A 21,395-nucleotide genomic window follows, 5' to 3' on the forward strand; every position below is an offset into this window, starting at 1 on the left:
CAGTCTGTTGTTGCTCAAAACGTGGTTATGTGGCATGACTGTGCTTAATGTACATGTTGTGATGTGGACAAAATTAGATTATATATGTAAAGCACAAAGCAAAATGACTGTCCATTAAATGATAACACACCAGTGGTACTACAATTATAATATTGAATTACCTGGTAGGATGGAAAGTGTTGTAAAGGACATCCCTTACCTTTGAACTGAATTGATCACCAGGAAGCAGATCAAAAGGGTTCTGTGTATTATACAAAGATTATGTCTTATTCTGTAGGCAATAGAGGCCCTGAAGAATTCTATTACCAGGAGAGTGATTTGGCTGGCAACTTACAGAGCAAGTCAAAGGGAGGAAAGCAAAATCCAAGGCAGAGAGAGAACAGTTATTGTCAAAAACTAGGCAGGAGATGAGGAGGCTCATCTCCAGGAAAGGGCTGGTGTGATGGAGAAGAGGGAGCGCCCAGCGCACAGTCACACCCCTGGATTGGTACTTGGTTCTGGCAGGAGAGAAAGGTGGTGGAGTTTAAGCTGAGGCTCTGACCTGGGTATTGGCTTTTTTGGGATATGACCCAAGTGTAGAGAGGAGCAGGTTGGAAGCACTGATTAGTTTAAGGTGGTTTGGAACTTACAATGGAGTCAGGGTAGATAATTGGATAATTAGAGCTGGGTGGAGGATTGTGAATATTCAGATTCAGAACAAGAGGAGAACTCAATGCTGGAAATTCTTTGAAGCTGTGGAGGGGATGAGGTCCCTCAGAAAGGAAGGTAGGGTGGGGAGAGGACTGAGGATAGGATTTGGGAAATACCAATATTTGAAGATGGCAAAAGAAGAGGCTGAGATTGAGAAGAGGAATACTCAGAAAGATAAGCAAGCTTCATGGTAGGCATTGTCTGCCATGACAAAGGCTGAAGAAAAAGTAAATAAAGGAAGGAAGTACTGAAAGGTGCCTGTGGGAGTAAGAACTGGGGACTGAGGAACAGAATCTAGTCTGCTGGTGGATTAAGGAGAGAATTGGCCTTTTTTAGAGGAAAGAGGTTAGACTTGTACGCTCCCAGAGATGCAAGCGTCTCACGCCATCATACACCCTCAACCATGGTCCTTCCTGACAGAGCTGGAATCTCTGCCCCTCCAGCATCTTCCCTCAGCTCTGGTTCAGCTCTCCAGGTCCAGGTCCACACCAGGCAAGTCTACACACCCATCCAGAGAACTCTCCACATATGCTCCCTCTGCGACCTCCAGCCTGCATTCCCTCATGCTGTAAAGTCAGTCCTTGGGAGTGGTCCTGTCTTATTAAAATGGCATATTCTTTACTAATACCAGAGCCTGTATTTTGGTTGTTTTTTATTTCTCTTCCTAGTATGTCAATGGTTTCCAAGCATTTTTTAAAAACCTTAACCCAGAACAAGAGATATAATCTTCATTATGATCAGTATTCATATGTACATACACATATGAGACAGCTCATGAAATGAAACTTGCTATGGTCAATACATTCTAATGTTTTCAACTCCTTTTCATTCTATACTATTCTATTTCCTGTTTTTAAGTGCTGGTTTTAACTCACTACATTAATTTTATTTCCCACAAAGCTGACTTAATGAAATACATCATACTAGGAGAAGATCAAAGGAAATGACGCTAAATGTTTGTCTGAATTCATTTCACTTCCCTTTGCCCAGGCTACAGCCCCGAAGCTGGCAGGCCTTCTGTCTAACATCCTTTTGATGACTCTGAGAGGACAGAGAACTGCTTTTGACACTAGATCTTAGCTGCCTTGGGATTATTCACATTTCCAAAGTTGCCCACCAAAGCCATGATGGTGGAATTTAGAAATCAGTGGAGAATGGCATATCTTTCAGATCACCTCCCACAAAGCTACTGTTCCACTCATGAGGCATCTAACAGCCCCAGACATTTTTATTCTGTCCCCTAGGGTAGCCCTAATACCACCTGCATAGGAGCCTTCTAAACTTTCCTGGAGTTTAGAAGTTTAGCTCAACTGTTCACAGGCTGCTTTGCCACAGACCTCCAGCTAGTCAGTAAAGTAGGGTTTTGCTGGTTTGGTCTCATGCCCTCCTCAGACTTCCCAGTGCAGACCTTGCTCCCTGGAATACAACTATACCATTCTCCTCTGTATATCTTTCCACAGAGAACATTTGGGAATCTATGTTTTTAAATTGTAACATTCTCATTTACAGTGACTTTTCTAAAGAGCCTTGACTACAACAGGAGGATGTTGCCTAAGGAATAGCAGAGGTCTTTTCTCCGCTGACAAAACGCACCCACTGCCACCATAGACACTTGATTCCTCAAGAAGTTTCCTGAAGGCCTTAATCTACTGCAAATCTGCAATGAGCCAGGCCCTGAGCTGGGCCTCAGCTTCACCTGGTTAGCAAAAGTCTGTCCCTGGCCTCAAGGCACTCACACTCAGTTGAATGATGGGTGAAGAACGATGGGTCTCTCTTACTTCAGAAGAATTTGATCAATTCCAGAAATACTCAGAATGTAAGTAAATGCATTGACAGAGGGATAGGATTTTCCTTCTGGTATAATCACTGTAATGCCATCAGGAATGAGGACAGGCCTGCAACTTCTATTGCCTTATAAATGCAGAATTAGTGTCTTTAACACAAAGTCACAGTTACCTTTAGGGTCTATAAATAATACTTGTTCACCACAGAATTTTGAGTACACATGGAATAAAAATAGGTGGATTTTAAATCACCAATAAACCCTATTAACATGTTGGGGCATACTGTTCTTTACATGGTTGAGTTCTAACTGTATGTATCTTTTTCCCCCCCAAGCCTGTATTTTCCACCTAACATAGTATCATACATATTTTCAGGTTTCAATGAAACCCCTTTACAGCATAATTTTGAAGGGCTGCTGGCTACATTGTTTCCATATTATTCAGTCACCAGTTTTAATACACTCTTGTGTTTGGACCCAGAGAGGTTCATATTCACACACTGGCACACAGCCATGTCTCCAACTGGCCACTCAGAATCCTGATGGGTGACAAGAATCTGCTTAGGCTAGTCTTTGGGCAGACACCTGTATGACCTCTGCCCCCTGTATCATCATTATTGTGTGCTGGCACTGAGTTACTTCAAAGTCCTTTGTCTCTAGAGCTTCCCTTCACCATCTTGTTCAAATTGCCTCTCCCTTCCCATTAATTGTGCTGGTGCTTTTGTAAATCACTAATCCTGCAGCTTGTTGACCTGCCCTACCCAGCTCATACACAGGTTCTCTCCAATCACCCTTTTGGCAGCCACTCCTCCCTTGTTCATAGCACTGGTCTAGGAGTCAGGGGACTCAGCCCAAGAGCCATCTCTCTCTCTTGCTCCTTGTGATGTGGCAACCCTTAACACTTCTGAGCCTCCACATCCTCTTCTGTACAAGAAGGTTAGACTAGGTGATCTCACTCTGTGGTCCCATCCAGGCCTATCATGCTGTGAATCCACATGCTCCCCAAGATCAACAGGAGCCCCACAGGATACTGTTCAGTCTCCCCCCTGGTACTCTGGGGCCCATGCTTTCTTGTCTAACCTTGATGGGTCTAGAGAAACTCTGTAATGTATTGACTGTGAACAAGGAAGCAGCCTCCAGAGTAAATTCAATTTCACTCAGCCTGCTCTGTAGATCAGCAAAGTACTAAGCCCTGTCAGACATGAAAAAAAAGCACAAACAAAGGGCCTACCCTACAGGTATTGGAATCCTGTTAAGAGGCCAGAAATGTGCTTGTGACACAAGCAGAGAACAGCTCTAAGGCAACAGCAATCAGCTCTGGTAGTGCTCGCCAACAGAGTGTGTGAAGGAGAAAGGAATTGAAGGCCAGGGGAAACTGTAGGGGAGGGGATGTGTACACAACATGAGTGAAGAAAGCAAAATAAATTTATTGTATCCAAATTGTGGAGTTTAGAAATCCAAAATCAAGTTGGCAGGTTGGTTCCTTCTGAGGGCTGGAGCAGAGGACCTGTCCTGGGCCTGCCTTCTCAGCTTGTAGGTAGGCATATTTCTCCCAAATCTTTTCATTTGGTTTTCTTACTGTGTGCATGTCTCTGTCCAAATTTTCCAATTTTATAAGGACATGGTTTTACTGAAGTGGACCCACCCTACTCCAGTATGACCTCATCTTAACTAATTACATGTGCAACAGCCCTAGCTAAGGTCATATCTTCAGGTACTAGGGGCTGGGGCTTTAACATATGAATGGGGGACACAACTGAAGCCCTATCAGAGGATTTAGCTGGGGAACTCAAAGGAGGAAAACTTGGGTAGTAGATAGGAGAGGGGACAATGGCAGCAAAGGCAGAGGGGCCCAGAGTGAGGAGTGCATAGGGTGTGGTAAGCAGAGCTATGGCTGGATGAAGAGAAGGAGCAGGAGGATGGGAGAGGTGTGAGGAGGGATAGGGACCACAGCAAAACTTGGTCTTGCATGTCAAGGTGTGGGTCTTGGACCTAAGTGGCAAGATGTAGAGCATGAATTTGTGCAGAGTGGTTCAGATCAGATAGCTGCCAGGTGAGAGAGTCAGGCAGAATCCTTTGTATGAAATCTAGTCTGAGCTGAGGAATAAGGCTAGAATGGTGAGTGTGGCAATGAATGAATGCTAATTTGTGGGGGAAATGCATTGGAAATGCCATCAAAACTTGAAGATACCTCGAGACTGAATCTAAAGTAGCAAACAGTAGGATGTAGGCCTGATGGAGACAGCATGAGATGTTGACTTTGAAATAGTGATGACACATCCACTTGACCACTCATGCATGCCAGGCTCCAGGGAACCAGCAAAGAAGGAGATGCAGCTCTTGTTCTCAAGAAGCTAACAGCTTCGTGGGGGGAGACACACAAGATTCATCAGTAAATCAGGTGCTGAGAAGTGGGGAGAGTAGGAGGTCTAGTTCCACTCAGTAGGGGGCTTCCAGGTATAGATACTGTTTTCAAACACAGGCTGAGAGCCTCAGCACATGTTGGTGGGGGGTGGGAGGAGTTGGAGGAAGACTTAGAAGGCCAAGCAGGACCCCATCACAAGGGTTCTGCCTTCTAAATGAGATACGTGATATGTGGTGGGTTGTGAGTAGAAATGAGGTACTAGGCTACCACTCTGTCTTGGGAATCATGCATGGAGGTGATAGAAAAAGAAAAAAGTAGAAAACTGAAGGTACCTTAGCGTTATAAAGTATTAAGAGAAAGAAAAGGATAGAGAATGTGGCTTAGGGTGTGCTCTCAGTTGTGGGTCAGGGAAGGAAAAAGAGTCAAAAGACACAGAAACAAAAATTCATCCAGGTAAGGAGTCAGGTATGGGGCTGGATAAGGTGGCACAGGCCACTAATCCTAGCATTTGGGAGGATAGTGAGTGCCAGGCCAATCTGAGCCATATAGTGATACCCTGTCTCAAAATAAATAGTAAACAAACAAAATTTAAAAAAAGAAATTGTCCAGAATGAAGGGAGATAAAGAGGGATCCAGGTATGGCAAAGCAGTTGAGGAATGGAGGGATGAAAATAAAATGCAGAGTCTTTTAGAAGAAATCTAGTCTGAACTGAGGAATGAGTCTATAATGGTGAGTGTGACAATGAGGAAGAGGTTCTTTCCTTCAACCATCATGCTTATCCTTCCTTAACCCTACCTCATATTGTCCATGCCCTAGGCCTAAACAAGGGACTCTGGTAATATTGTTCTAGTGAGAGGAAAAACATGTAAAATTCTTGGGAAATGATTAACCCTCAGAGGGAACACTGAAAAAGTTACTTCCACCAATTTTAGACACATTCTGGTATTCATTTGGATTGCATTGCCATAGCAACCACTCTTCCATAACCATATAAACAGGAGCTTTACAATAGGGAAATAATGAAGTATACAGCCTGAGAGTTGAGAATGCTCTCCAGTGGGGTTATCAGGTAGAAGAGGCTCTTGGTGTGTTCCACTTATGTTGCATAAACCTGCACATACTCTGGAGGCCTTTGGGGGAGAGGGAGAGAAGCCAACTTAAAAACATATTTTTATTTTAAATGTGTACACATAATCACATACATATAACAAACATCTATACTTGACAGTAAACAATGTGAATTAACAATGTAAAATGCTTGTCAAAAAAGTTAATGTTGAATTAAGAAATTTTATTAGGAAATAAAAACAAAGCAAAAAATTTGAAAAACAGATGAGATTTATAGTTCCCCATCATCGTATTTCCCAGGGATAACAGTTACAACCATATTTGTGTATAAAGTAAGAATAAATACATAAAATACAAAAATACATATGTGCACGTATATGCATACATATGTGAAACAAACGGGAATATACCTGCTATGCTTTTTTGTTTGCTGTTTTGCTCATTCTAACAATGTGTTTGGTATCCATTTCTACATCAAAACAGCTTTAAAGCTTGTGGGTTTAAGCAGTAGCCATTTTGGCTTTTCCCATGATTCTGCAGGTTAGGGATCTGGACAGGACACAGCAGACATAATCAGCATCTGCTCCACATGGTCAGGGCTCCAGGTGGGATACTTCAAACGATGGAGCACTAGACCATCTCATGATGGTACCTCGGAGTTCCTCCATAGATCCTCCCTCTCTAGTGCTTCCTCATCTTTCAGGGCCTCTCGTGTGGTCTTTTCTTTCCAGCAGGGAAGCTTGGACTTCTTACATGGTGGCTCAGGACTCCAAGAACAGAAAAGCAGCAGTCATGCAGCCCTTTTAACATTTGCGCTCAGAAGCCAAAGAATGGAATTCCTGCCACATTCCATGGGTCAAAGAAGTCCTGGGCCTGACCCGCATTCATTAGGGTGGAGAAATGGACTCCACATCTCATGGAGAGTGGCTCATACAGGGAAGGAGAGGATGAATAGTCGCCATCTTTGGAGACTCATTCCACACCATTCAATACTCTTTAGAAGTGTTGATTTTAATAGTTTCAGAGATTTCTTTTGATCACATTTAAACTTTTTCATTTAACCAAGTGCTTGCAATCTCTTTAGATCCTAAGATATGCAGCAATAGTAGTCTCCAAACAAATTTATAGTGTCTAGTAAGGCAAACTGATGTCTGCATTCCATCCTACCCGGTTCAGACTTCTCTAGGGCACTGAATTAATTTTTTTCTGAGTACTGCAGTTTTCACTGGATGTGGACAAAGTAGAACTTGTTTGAGAAATACTACTGGCATGGTGAGAGGCCTCACAGCCTTATTATGGAAAAATTAAGAGGGAAAAATGAGCAAAAACTTGTATTAAAATAGTGCAGTACTATTGGGGGAAAAGATGTTAAATCAATTTTAAATGGCTTCAAGAGGTAGCCCTAGGACTAAAGGGAGGAAGTAATAGGCAGACTTCAGTTAAAAGCATGGCATACAGTAATCCCTATGGTCAAACCTGCCCAAAGTGGAACAGAATTGGCCCAAGAGTAACTGTATTTCCTTTCCCTGGAACTGTAGGCAAAGAGTTGGCTGACACATGATAGGGGAGATGAGAGTGTTGTTTTCTAGTTGGTTCAATGACCTTTATGAGTCCATCCAACACTCACTTTCTGTGTTTAAACAGGTTTCTTTTCTACCCCAAAGGACAAGTGCATGCAGGGTATGCCCCTTACTGAGCCTCCTACTGACCTTTGCTAGGGGGCAAGGGAAGTTTTTTCCAGGTTTTTAAAGAATTATTAATTCTTTAAACATTCCATTATTTATAATATAAGAAGAAGACCAAGGCAGAAAGGAGAATAATGGAGGGGATGGACCAATTTGGGGTATAATACATATGTATAAGGAAATGTCATAATGAAACTCCCCATATAATCATCATAAACAAAAATGTGTTTGAAAAAAATGAAGGACAGGAAGGTAAAACAAGTCCTGTTCAGGCGTTGGTACCAGTAGGTGGGGGGAGGGCATAAGGAAGGGGTGAAGGAGGGCAAATATGGTGGAAGTGCTTTGTATTCATGTATGAAAATGGAATAAGGAGACCTGTTGAAACTGGTCTAAGAAAAGGGGTAGGGGATAAAGGAAAAAGATGGAGGTACTGCAAGCACTTTTGTAAATGTCACAATGTACCCTGATACATTATAATATGCTAATAAATTCTTTAAATGTTTAAAAAAATTTTAAGTTTCATGATTTATTAATTATAGAAGCGATCAGGTGTTTTTCAGACAGGAAAAAGAATGAAGCGTCAATTTGACTTTTAATTCTCTAATGTTTCCTATGTCAACTAGTGGTCACCTAGATTATGAAGAATTTTTAAAGCTGGAAGAAATCTTAACCATCAAGTCTAATTTCTATTCATTTTACAAATGAGAGCACTGAAACCAGAGCCCAAGATCACACAGATGGTCAGTGGTGGAATAGGAATTAGACTCAATGTCTCTTGATTCTGATGAGAGTGTCAATTCAGGTTTAAGAAAGTAAAGGAAAAGTCTCGGAACTCAACCTTCAACCATACCTTGAAAGATGATAGAAAGATGATAGATAGATAGATGATAGATAGATAGAAAGATAGATAGATAGATGACAGATAGCTGAAGATAGATCAATTAAACTATAATAGAGCAAAAATTTTAAGTACATTTAAAGAGAATGAATCAGTATATTTTACTATCAGGAAACACATCATCAAAACCAGCTCAAATTTCAGCAAAATTTCTGACTTTAAGATGTAGGTACAGTTTAAAATTCAAACCTATCAGTGCTAGTGGTGGAGTCAAAGAAAATGTTTAGGGCTGATTTGTAGAACAATGTTTAGGGCTAGTCTATCTTTTTTTCCCCCATGCCCTGGTGGTGTAGGACATATGGGCTCTTAAGTAAGATCATTGAAACTGTTATTTCTATGGTCCAACAGAGTGAAGCCTAATCAAATGCTCATGTAGTCCTGGCCCATAGAGACTCACATGGAGTTGCTTCCATCTTAGAAGGGAGAACCATAACTATGTCTCACTGGCACCTCTTTCAGCACAGCTGGCCTTCTTTTCCCTCAGTGATGACTAGGAGTGTGCTACACAGTCAGAACCCATGGAGACTGAGATATCTTTATGGAACATGGCTCTCAGCTTGTCTAAATGCAGACTCGAAATCAGCAGATCTGAGGGTTTCTGAGATTGTGCATTTTCAACAGTGCATAGCTCCAGGCAGTGCTGATGCTGCTGGTCCAGGGGCCACACTTTGGATGCAAGATGGTGCAGGTTGTCTGCTCGTCCCTTCACCTTCACTTGAAATATGAGTGATGAAACCAAATTATTGGGAGAAAACATGGAAAATTTTGCTAGTAATGCAAATTTTACTTCCACGAATAATACCAGTCATTCAGATCATTGGTAATACATCAGAAAACCCTAAAAATGGTTTTTCTTTCATCAGCCAGAATTCCATTTGCTTCAGCATAAAGTCTTTTCCTCTGATATGTAACATCGTCAGAGCCATCACTTCCACAGACCCCCCTCAAATTTTGGCTTGGTCTGCTTCAGAGATCCTCAGTCATGACTGCACATTTGAATAATATGGAAGGCTTTGAATGTTTTTCAATGCTCTGCCCACACTCCATGGACCATTTAATAATAATCTGTAGGTTTTTGACTTAGGCATCAGTATTTTTTTAAAACTCCCTGAGTGGTTCCAAATGTATCCATGGTTGAGAATCACTGTTCTCTATTTTTCCCCTTGCCCTGGCAACATAGGACATATGGGACAAGTCTGACAAGCACGATCCCTTTTCTAGACCTTGTTCTTTCAATAAGTCTGTACTGAACATCTGTTTTATGCCAGGCTCTAGGCTACATGCTGGGGATAAACAATGAGCAGGAAAAGAAGTATAGCTGGGAGAACATGTGTGTAAAAATGAGTCCACAATTCTGAAGGTGGGCTTCTCTCGAATGTTTGAACGCCCTGCTCTGGGGCCTGATTTCTCTTGGCTAAACAGGTGAGACTTTTGATGCAGGACTCCTGGCCCTGAGAACTCTGTTTTAACATCATCCTGCCAGCTCCAGGACCTTCAGAAGCACTGCTCTGTTTTTTTTGTGCTTCTCACTTTGCTCTTAACTCCTTGAAGTAATCAGAAAATTTATTCATGCATCCCAGCTTTTATCTGATGAAGGAAAACAGAGGTTTTTCTCTTTGTTCATGTGCCAACTTTTCCTCCCCCTTTTCTCACCCACCTCCTCTGAGTTGAGAATCACTTATGGTCTTTCCAGTCTGTGGACTATGTCCTTCTAGCTTCAGCCTTATGATCTTTTCTGGGTTGCAACAGGAAAGCCTGATCTGCAGGAATGTTGTTTGGGGTTTGCTCACCAAATGCGAGGTCCACCAACTGGTATAATTTGTATTATCTAGGATCTCACTTAACATGCAGAATCTTGGGTCTTAGCTCAGATCTACTGCGTCAGAATCTACATTTTTCACTAGATCCCAGGCAGTTCACATGGACATTATAATACAAGAAGCTCCTAAAAACTTTGAGAAATGGGGAGTTCTGTACCTTAGAATTTCACTCTCATATATGGAGTTTCAGATTCACTTTTTAAAATGTTGATTTATGGTTATTTCAAAGTTTAACAGTTTAATAGCCTAGTACTCAAATACTCAGTGTTCTTAACTATAAACTTTTGGGTTCTGCTCCAGGCAGCACAGCTGATAACACAAGTCTGCTCTAAACACAAATGTCTGATTTGTCAACTTGTTCACATGGGGAAAATCCCTGTCCCACACCACTGTGGCAGCAAAGGTGTCTGTGAGAAGAGCCAGTTTTTTTTCCTTATAAAGGCTTTGAATTTTCTCAAACAGTGTGAACAAATGTTTGGTTTGGTTCCCAGAGATCTTGGCACATAAAGCATAAAGGGATAATTTTGGATTGAAAACTTTTCAGGGCAGTTGTTACTACAAGTGACCTTGATCACAGAAAAGAGTCTTCTAATCTACCGGATTTAGGGTAGATCTGCCTGCTGATGGTCTGCCCGGTCTGAGTTTTTTATGCGAAGTGTATCCCAGTTTTGCCAAGCAGTTGACCTGTTGGGTTGAGTTCTTTGGTGTTATCCACTTAAATAACGGAGAATGTCTATCATGCACAGCAATTTTCTACTTGTCAGAGTTATAAGACTTTTTATCATAATTATCCAACAGGTTCAGCTGCTCCTTAAGACAGTCTTCACTTATAAGAATAAAATCATATCATAAAAAAACAGTATTTCCAAACCTCAACTATACATTTGAATTCCCAGGAAGCTACACAGTACTATTTCCTGCATTTCCCAATAGATCTGACTTAATTGGTCTGTGGGGGGAGGGGTTCTGGGTTTCTGTGTGTATAAACTTTCTTAGGTAAATCTAATCTGCAGTCAGATTTGACAGTCACTGTCATGGAAGAAGGGTTTTATCTTTTCTGTCTTTTTTTTGGGGGGGGGTGGTAATACTGGGTTTGATCTCAGAGTTTCACACTTGCTAGGCAGGTGACCTATTGCTTGGGCCACACCTCCAGCCCAAGGATTTTATCTTCTAACTTGCCAATGTTCATATATTCAATGAATTTACTAGCTGTGTCATAATTTTCAGATATGTTAAAAATAAGACAGACTCACTAGCTTTGTACCTTTGAAGGAATCACTTAAGTTCCATAAACCTCAGTTTTCTCTTTTCTAAAATAGGTCTAATTATTTCTTCTTCTATAATGCAGGGGTAATTATTACATTAGAAGGTGGTTCTGGGAATTTAAATAAAATATTAAGGTACTAGGACAGTACCTAGCATATAATAAACACTCAACAAAGTGGGAGTTATTACAAAGAACAGTGGACGTGACTGTTGTATACTCAGAAAAGGAACTAGACAACCTCTGGGTCTGATGGTGGAGTCATGACACAGGCTTTGATAAAATAGTTCTCTACTGAGGTTACACGACTGACCCCATAGAAGGCACCTGAAATAAGATCAGGGAATACTTCAAAGAAGCCCTTATCATTCCTGTCTTAAATGAACAGAGTGGAGTGGTGATCACTGAAGTGGATTAGTTATACCTAATATCCACTCACTCCTCATAGAAAGAGAAACTTATTCCAGAAATCCTCTGAGAAGAAAACTGCCAAAAAGAAGCAAAGGACATCCTGGGAGACAGTAATGTGCCTCAAATTTGAGAATTAGTCTGTTTCCTTTTTCTAGAAAGGGTGTTCAGGCTATGAGCCTTTAAAAGCCCATAAAACGTATTGAAGTAAATATGTGATGAGAAATATCCTACTTAGAAAATTAGTCAGAAATCTCCTGGATTTTTTTTTCTATTTAATTCTAGGTTGTTAATCAAATATTGTAAATAAATGTCTTCTCTATCTTTTCTTTTTAAAACCACTGTTAAATATAAACATGTGAGATATATGTGTGCGTGTGTGTGTTTATATATATATATATATATATATATATGTCTCTTAAATACAAAGCAGGATTTTTTAAAGTAGAGACCAAAGGATTTCTGCTAGGGTGAACTATGGAATCTCCAAAATGTGATGCTAATGTCAAAAGAATATGAATTTTATTGAAATCACTTTCTTGGTTCTCAATCAAAATACTAATTTTACACTATTCTTGTAGAAGCCATACAAGGATGCCCATATCTCAAATTTGCATTTAAAAAAATCTGGCCACTTTGGCTGAGCTAAAAACCTCTCATTAAAATAGATTCTAAAATGTAAGATTTTTTAAAAAATAGCTGTTTGTTGGATAATTAGAATATACCTGTGATGTTAACTGAACTCTGGCTTAATTTGAACCTCTTTTCTAGTCCATTTCCAGAGTGGCCTTTATTAAACAGCTGGGTATGTTATTCTACCACTCAAAATGTCCTTAACAATTTCAAATCAATGACCTTAAGTTGGCATTCAAGACCCCCACAAATCTGTCCCCAAACTGTTTTCTGACTCTAACTTTTTCTAAATGTTCTGTGGGGGCATATCCTGCATTTTTGCTCACTCTGTCACTTTTGAGAGACCATTTCTGCTTCATGTCTGTCTTTCAAAGCCTTCCTCACTCTGTCCCCAGCTCAGATGTTCTCTTCTCCATAGTAGAGATCCAATCCCCACCTCAGCCCTGTTCTCGTCTCAATTTCACATCTTACTCACTTAGTGTCTCATAGAGCTTCATATCACTGCTACAGCAATGATTATTATTTTCCTTGTGTTAGCAAATATTTGGGGAAAAATAATAATCTTAAGGGGAGAGGATATGAACTTTTGAGTCAGACTAGACCTGAGTTAAAATCGTGGTTCTTGGGCAAGTCACTTCATTTTTATGAATTTCAGCTTATTCGTTTATAAAATGAAAATTTTCCCAGGTGTATCTGGATTGGTAGGGGGAGTTTATGAGAATGTACAGATAAATGTCATCAGTAAGGGATAGTTCAAATTATCACAGTTATTCAGATGATCTTCCCTGCTAGCTCATTTACATTACTTTGCAGCCTCTTACCATCCAGAGTGCTTTCTGTATTGAATGGAAGCAACCCAAATTGTTGGCATCTGCTGCCTGGATCTACTGAGCTATTAGTTTTTCAACATCTGTTTTGAGTTTCAGAAAGAAATTTCCATTTTTAGGCAACAGCAGCTTTTTTCTGTAGCACTTCAATGTGTCTCAATCCTGCAATGATTATAAACTGTGTTTGATAGAATCCAAGTCAGCAAAACCATGGAGGGTAGCCCAGCCTATGAGTACCTCTCCTTTACCTAGGCCTACGAGACCATAACCTTCTGTACAAAGAGCCTGAACAACAAGGAACACAGTGTGAGATTTTAATAACATTGCCCTTTGCTCAGATGTCTAAATAGCAGCAATACTGGAGCTTGAGAGGCTCTTAATTACCCATAATACTTAGAGATAGGGGAAGTACAGGTCATAGAAAGCCTGGGTTTTTTTTGACATCTAAAATACTGATAACAACACAAGATGCACTCATGATGTGTTCCTGATGACAATTACTGATTCTCTTTTCTTGATTCACAATTCTCTTATAAAACTACCTAAGGAAGCAGCCACTGCTATCTCCAGTAATTTCTGAATCATTTTATATAGAAAGCAGAATCTTCCAAAGCACTATGCCTCCTAAATCCTCTGAATATTTATTTTTCCCCTTCCAGTATAAATGTAGCATATAGGGAACACTGAGGGGAAAGCATGAAGTTTGAGGAGACTCAACTCCCAGAGGAAAAAGTTTTGACTGTCAGAAATGATGAAACTGTTGTAAGAATATTAAATCAGCCAAACTAATTATGAGACATAATTATGAGACTAATTATGTTTTTGTGTCAAGATGAATAGTTCAATTCTCTTTATCAAGACAGAAAATGAAAATCAAGGGAAAGGGCAGAGCAGACAGGATTCCATAAATAGGAGAGACTACCTTGTCCTATATACAGCAATGTTTCAGCACCAAGAACAGGATTTTATTGGGCTTGATACCCACACTCTATAACTAATAAATTTTTAAATGTCTAAAAATTTCCACTCAGATGATTATACACTCATCTACATATTGTTTTTCTGAGTATTAGTTTTATGTCAGATCTTGGAGTAACATACAAAGATGTATCTGCCAGTTACAGCTCTAAAGGTAAAAGTGGGTAAAAGATAAGCAAGAGAGGCAAGTTAATAAGTAACTATATTACTGTATGACAAGTGCTACTACAGAGTTGTGCACAAGGTATGTGGGAGCCATGGGAGGGAATAATTAATTCTGACTGGTGCAAAGGAAGACTACAAAGGAGTTGACCTATAAGCTGGATTTTGAAATTTTAGTAGGGAGAAGAAACACCATGAAAGAGAACACAGTGTGTTTAGAGATTTGATGTGGATGAAAAGCAAGGAGAATGGAGAAAAAAGGATTAAGCTAGATCAGATGACCAAGGCCTAAACTCAAGTTAAGGGAGGTAGACCTTATTCTGGAAAAATGGAAATCCACTGAGTAGGGCAAGATCTAATCAGATGTGTGTTTTAGAAAGATAATTCAGACAACAGGAAAACAGACTGAAAAAAAAGAAGAAATGGTGGGAGGGCAGAAGGACAGACGAGGGTAACATTTCTCCATAAGAAAATGGGGACCATGGCTAGCATAACCACAATTAGACAGAATTTATTTGCCCAGCTTTCATTTGCTCCTCACCAATGTTTCCCCTATGGATTGTGTCTCTCCAGATTCTTCCAAGAAGATAAAGGATGTCTTGACTGAATTTAATGAGGGTGGGAGCCTCAAACAATATGACCCACATGAGGTAACAGCATTTCCACTTCAAGACTTTTTAAAAGGTGGGTGTTCCAGCCTTTCCACAGCTTGTTCTCCTCTTGGAGTCTTAACTTGTTTCTCAACATGTTTTCTCCAAAGTCTCAAGCAAGCCATTATATATTTCCCACATCGTTTTACCCCTCCTTCTACCCAATAGACTACCTGCTACCTTCTCCTCTACTTCAGTGTTGCTCTTCCTCCTCTCCTCATTCTCAGCTAACAACTGAAAGAAATGGAAGCAATCAAAAAATATCTTCCACAAGCTCCCTCACACACATGCCCACCTACCAGCACCTTTTCTCCCACAACTCAGGGTAAGCTCTCTGTGCTCTAAGTCCAAATGCTCCTCTTCTGCACTCAATCCCACCCTCTTTAGGCCTTTTAACAGGCATTGTAAGACATCTTCTTGTTCTGCCCCTTAACTCTCTATCTCTAGTTCTCTGATTTTCATGTCACCTTCCCTGTATTAGATTTTTCCCGTTGATACATAAACAGCATTATTATATTTCTAAATGTTCTTCTAACTCCACTTCTCCCTCTACCTGCCATCTCATTTTCTCCTGTCCTGATAACAAAGCTATACAAAAGATTTTCCTATACCTATCACCTCCAAGTTCTCTTCTTCTTACTTTCTTGAAAGTTCTGCACTCAGTGTGTAGCCCCCATTCCTCCTCTAAAACCACTAATAAAGATAGCCAACAACCTCCAATGTGGCTAAACCCAGTAGCAATTTTACTCAGTGGTACTTGAAACAGTTGGTCAACTCTTCCACCACTTTCTTCATTTGGTTTCAGGATATCACACTCTCCTTGTTTTTCTCTTAAGCCTGCACTTGACATTTCCTCTTAAAAATCAAATAGGAATCTCAAATTTGCCATGAGCTAAAATGAAGTCCTTGATCTTTCCCTATGAAACCTGTTTTTTTTTTTCAGCAGTCTCCCTTATTTCAGTCAATGACAATTCCACTCTTCAAGTTAGTAACCCAAAACTATGGAGTCACAATTGACTTTTTTCTTGTTCCCACCTCCCACATCCAGATCATCAGAAAACTTTCACTTCCACCTTCAAAATATATTCACAATCTAGCAGCATCTCACTACCTGCCCCACTAATATCCTGACCCTGTGTCATCACCATACTTTGCTCAGATTGTTGCAAGAGTACCCTAACTGGGTTCCCTGCTTCTTCCCTTACCCTTCAAAATCTATTCTTCACACACATCTTGAGCAACTTGTTAAAACATACGTCACAACTTGTCACTACTCTACTGGACAATCTTTCATGGTTCCCCGACTCCCTGCTTATAGTACAGGTCAAGGTCATCACAATCTGTACCTCCTCCTACTCTCTAACCTCATCTCTTGCTACTCTCTCCCTCCTCATTCCCTTCTGTATTAGCTTCCTTGCTGCTATCAAACAAGTCCATGTTGCTGTAGCCTTGGCACCATGCCACTTGCTGTTGCCACTTCTTGGGATGTTCCTCCCTGATATCCACATTATTCAGTCCCTCGCCTCCTTCAAGACTATGCTCAGACCACTTTCTCAGTGACTGGCATCTTATTTATCCAAAATGTGAAGCCCTCTTTCCTGACACTTCCTATCCTACTGCTCTGCTTTATTTTCTTCTTAAGTACTCCTCACCATCTGTGACACTATATAAGTTACTTAATTAATTCTCTCTCTCTCACTAGAATATTTTTGTTCACTGCTGTGTCTCCAGTACCCAGAAGAGCATCTGACTCACAGCAGCCATTTGATAAATATTTGTTGAATGAATGCAGGACCTCTTCCTATTTTCAAATTCAATATATCTAACATTTTGGGAGCATTGAGACCCTATGCTGAACACTATATAAGATAGGAAGATGAAGAAGCAACCCAGTGTAGTGGTTCACATCTATAATCCCAGCACATAGAAGGCAGAGGTCAGAGGATTTCAAGTTTGAAACCAGCCTGGGCTACATAGCAAGACCTTATCTCAAAAAAAGAAAAATAAAGAAGCGCTTTTCTGCCATCTGGAACTTACTGCCTACTGACAGAGTTCAATTCTAAAACTATGATCCTAGAGTTACATGGTCTTAGATTAACCTCATATAATAGTTCACCTCTTTGAGCCTCACTTACCTCACCTGTGAACTGAAGAAAACAAAATATATAACTCTTAAAGTTTGTAGATTAGTGAATTAAATGAGAGAATTTTTGCAGTATAGGGTACTTTACGGTACATTCTAAAAATGGTACCATATCAGGTCTTTTCTCCTCTTTCCCCAGAATGTTTTAAACTCACCTCCCTTTTCCCTACTTATGGGTCCTTTATGAGGGCTAACTGAAGAAAAGTGACAGGTCAGCAGGACTAACTCAGGGACAGACTGGCATCTTACTTACTCATGCTGTCATCCATTAACAAATCTGAGCCAACTCCTTCTCTGCTGGACAGTGGGAGTGAATCAACAGAGAGCCTGTGCTCTCATACACCAATCACTGGGAAAATGAAGCAAGAGAGAGGTTGCCAGAACAGAGGCAAGAATGAGAATCCATTGGTTCAAAGTACATTCCTGAGGAGAAGCCATGCAGAGAAGATGGCAGAGCCAGCAAAGAACTCACTGCCTCATGCCTCCCACCCCCAACTCTAAAAGCACAGGAAAAAAGGCTGGCAGGGGCTGCTAATCAGCCTGTCTGCCCCCAGATACTGACATGTGGGAGGAGAACAATTTGGTTAGGGCCACCATGGATGTGAAGGGCCATGGGAGCTTTCAGAACCAGGTAGTAACAGTTTGTCTGTTGTGAACATGGGCCGCCCTTGCCTCCATCAGGCTGGCCCTTACTCTTTTTATGCCTGCTACTGCTGCATCCCAGGGGAGCTCTGTCACTCAGTCGCTTTGATTTCATTCTCTTACAACATGCACTTGACTTCTAGTAGGTGTAATGTCATGGCACAGGGTTGGGGAAACAACAAAATTTAATTTCTCTTGAGCCTGATGGCTTCCTGCTGCTAAAATGTCTCAACAAGAAAAGAGCTGGAGAAAGGGGAGGATTGCTAAGAAAGCTAGGGCATGAACAGAATTTTGCAGAATAGTGGGGCTGCATCTGGCATTATGAATGTGCCTTGGCACATCGGCGTCAAGTGATCCTCTAAAGAAAAGAACAGTGGCAGACAGCTAGAGAGTAGACAAAACCCAGCAGAGCAAAAGAGGCAAGTGGCTTGGTGGTACCATGCCTGGTCTCATTTCTGAACACCAATTCCAGTTCTGCTACATGCTTTGTGACCCTGGGCAGATTAGTTATGTTGTCAGAATTTATTTTATCCAAACAAAATGACACTAGTAATGGCCCCTCACACTATTGTGTTGAGAATTAAAGTACCTGATACTTGGGAAGCTCCATGATACATGGTAAGCTCCTCCCTCTGGACCTGGGTTAGAGTTAACTTGCTCTCTTGAAACAGGTTGAGCAATAGCAATTATCCAGCTAGTTGCTGCATGAAATTTGCAGCTGCTGATGGGAAAACAGAGTTCCTTTGATCTGAATGATGAAGGTGACCATGATGTTAGTCCAGAGTTCAGAGAATTGCCAGTGTGCCTTGGTAGTGGTTGTTATGTCTTGGGCATAATACCCAGACACTCCCCACCTGGTTACTCACTAAACATTTCCTAAGCAGCTACTCTACTCTTGGCCTATGCTTGTAAAGGACTTTATTATAAGCCAGATATTACTTTGAGAGTGGTACACAGTCACATCCATTTGCCTGATGATCTTGTAGAAAGTGGGACAAGAAGCACTATGCCAATACTGGGACCCAAGACAGATATAATAGCAGACTAGGAGTCAGGCTAGGAATCTGAAGATCTGGCCTCTGGTTTTACTCTGCCTCTGGTGATTCTGGGGCAAATCACTGAATCTCCTGAGCCTCAGTGGCTGAGGAGACACAGTTTCACTAAGGCTTTTCTGATGAATGTTCTGCATTTGTTCTATACCAGACCATTCTCCAGGATAGGAACATGAATGGGTATGCCATGGGTTCCAGCATAATTACTTTCTAAGCTCTCTTAAAATTATGTCAGTTCTCCTATGACACTTGACACTGCTGAAGGTTTTTCAGTACCTTTACGTGTATATATAACACTGAGTCTCTGGAAGGTATAGACCCAAGCCGAATTTGTTGATATGTTCTCCATGGGTGCCCCATACTGTGCCTGGTACTTAGGAAACTAAGGATAGTGAGATACATAGATGATTGATAGATAGATAGATAATAAACAGATCCCACAATAACTGATGGCAGCCCGGGGACAGGCATAGGCCACATGTGAAATGTACCAACTAGGTACCCATCTTCCATTCATACACCTGTCAAGAAACATTGTGATGGGTGGTTTGGGGGATACAAAAGTGAAATTAGACATTCCAAGAGTTGTGGATCTAATGAAGAAACTAAGACATGTCACAAATAACTATGTATCAATATAGAGTAGCACATATAACTTTTGTAAAATAGGAACAAAAGCACAAATTACAGAAATTTGGGTACAGGAGATCCTATCAGGCTTTATACTGAAGGTAGCATCTGGGTTGGGCCTTAAAGCATGGCTCAAATTTGTTTTTGGGACTCAGCCTTTGGATGCAAATCTGCCGAGTTGCTGCCAGCCTGCTTAATAAACTTGCTTCCCAAAAGCTTTGGTGCCCCATCTCTCTGTCTGAGCCTTCCTAAAACACACTGACCCCAGGGTGAAGTGGAAGGTTGCCTGGACCAGATGGGCATGGAAGGGCCCCAGTCAACCCTGCTTAGGACTCAGTTACCAGCAGGATCATCCTGTTATTAGGGAAATTCCTCTTTCTGGGAGTTAAGTACCAAATGTGCTATGGAATCCCTTCCTGCTAAATGGAGGGATAACAAACAAACCTAGAGAGCTTTGGGCAGAGGGGAATGTGGAATGCAGGAATGGCAGTACTGAACTACAGGTCCTGCTGGGGTCTGCAATGGGCATATCACATCCAGTTCCCCGGCACTGTAAAGGGAAACCCTGGAGTGAAGGCCTGGGGACGGACAGCTTCCCTGAAAACTTACAGCCAGCACCTTGTAGCCTTCTACACAAGCCTCTTGTTGGCCTTTGAAGTACTTGCTTCTCTTCAAGTGGAGGGGACCCAAGGCCACCCTGGTCCTTCACGGGAGCTTTGACTAGAATACTCCCCATGGCACCAGCTAGGGACATAGCTAGAGTCAGAGACCGGGTATCCCTCAGTGTCCCTCAGCCCACATGGCCAGACCTTGGAGAGACCCAGGCAGGCTCCGAGCTGGCTTGAAATGGTTATCTGAGCAACGACAGGGGTGCCCATGTACACAGCGCACCCGTACCACCATGCCACCCCCAGCCCGCCATAGCGCCTCAGTCCCTGCCATGGTCGCACCAGGCCCCGCCTCAATGACAGCGAGTCCGCCCAATACCGCTTACCCTGTGAGGAGTTTGACTGCCAAGAAGCTCAGAGCCTCCATTGTGCCAGACAGCGCTGGCACACGGAGTCATTCACTTCTGTCCTCCCAGGCAGGACCAGTGGAGGACATCACGCCAGCCCAGAAGATGACCCTACACCCGGTGGGCGGGGTCGCGGGCCACTCAAGAAGAGGTGGGAGCGGCCTGGGCGGGCGCTCACTGCTTACGTCAGCTCTGCGCCGCCTCCGGCCCCTCCCCGCGCAGCACACGTCGCCGCCCACCTCAGCTGGTTCAGTCAGCCCTGGCCCGCCCCAGCCCCTGCATCGTCCTGGCTCCGCCCCGGCCCCGGCCCCGCCCACGCCCAGTTCCCCACTGGCCCCGCCCCCTCCCAGTCCCTGCTCCACCTTAGCACCGCCCTCGCTCTACCTGTTGGTGCTGCTCTGCCTGGGTGCCTTCCTTGGCTGCACCCTAAGTGGGTTTCCAGGGCAACTGGGCGGGGCAGACATACCCTGAGACTTCCTCCCCCTTTTTTCAATCCTCAGAGGAAGTGTGCTACCTCTGAGGACGAAGGGGGGGTTCACTGGGTTGCCTGCTGCTGGGACTTTAAGGGTCTACAGGGAAACACCAGGCCCCTGTGACTATGCATGGGGGAGAGGGAGGCGGCTTACAAGCAGGGAAGGACAGAACAGAAAGAAAAGAAGTGATTGTCCCAGGCGCCTCGCT

At 42.1% G+C, this 21,395-nt stretch overlaps 1 long non-coding RNA gene across 7 annotated transcripts in view; it reads right to left on the reverse strand.

The window, feature by feature from the left end:
* LOC141422525 (uncharacterized) overlaps positions 1-20,878 on the reverse strand; it is a 148,240-nt gene extending 127,362 nt beyond the window's left edge. For all 7 annotated transcript variants that reach the window (XR_012447142.1, XR_012447145.1, XR_012447144.1 and 4 more), the window contains exon 1: positions 20,694-20,878. This is a non-coding gene — a long non-coding RNA (uncharacterized lncRNA). The remainder of the gene's footprint in view (positions 1-20,693) is intronic.
* Positions 20,879-21,395: the final 517 nt, after the last annotated feature.

This window comes from Castor canadensis, chromosome 4, assembly GCF_047511655.1.
Source record: "Castor canadensis chromosome 4, mCasCan1.hap1v2, whole genome shotgun sequence".
NCBI classification, from domain to species: domain Eukaryota; kingdom Metazoa; phylum Chordata; class Mammalia; order Rodentia; family Castoridae; genus Castor; species Castor canadensis.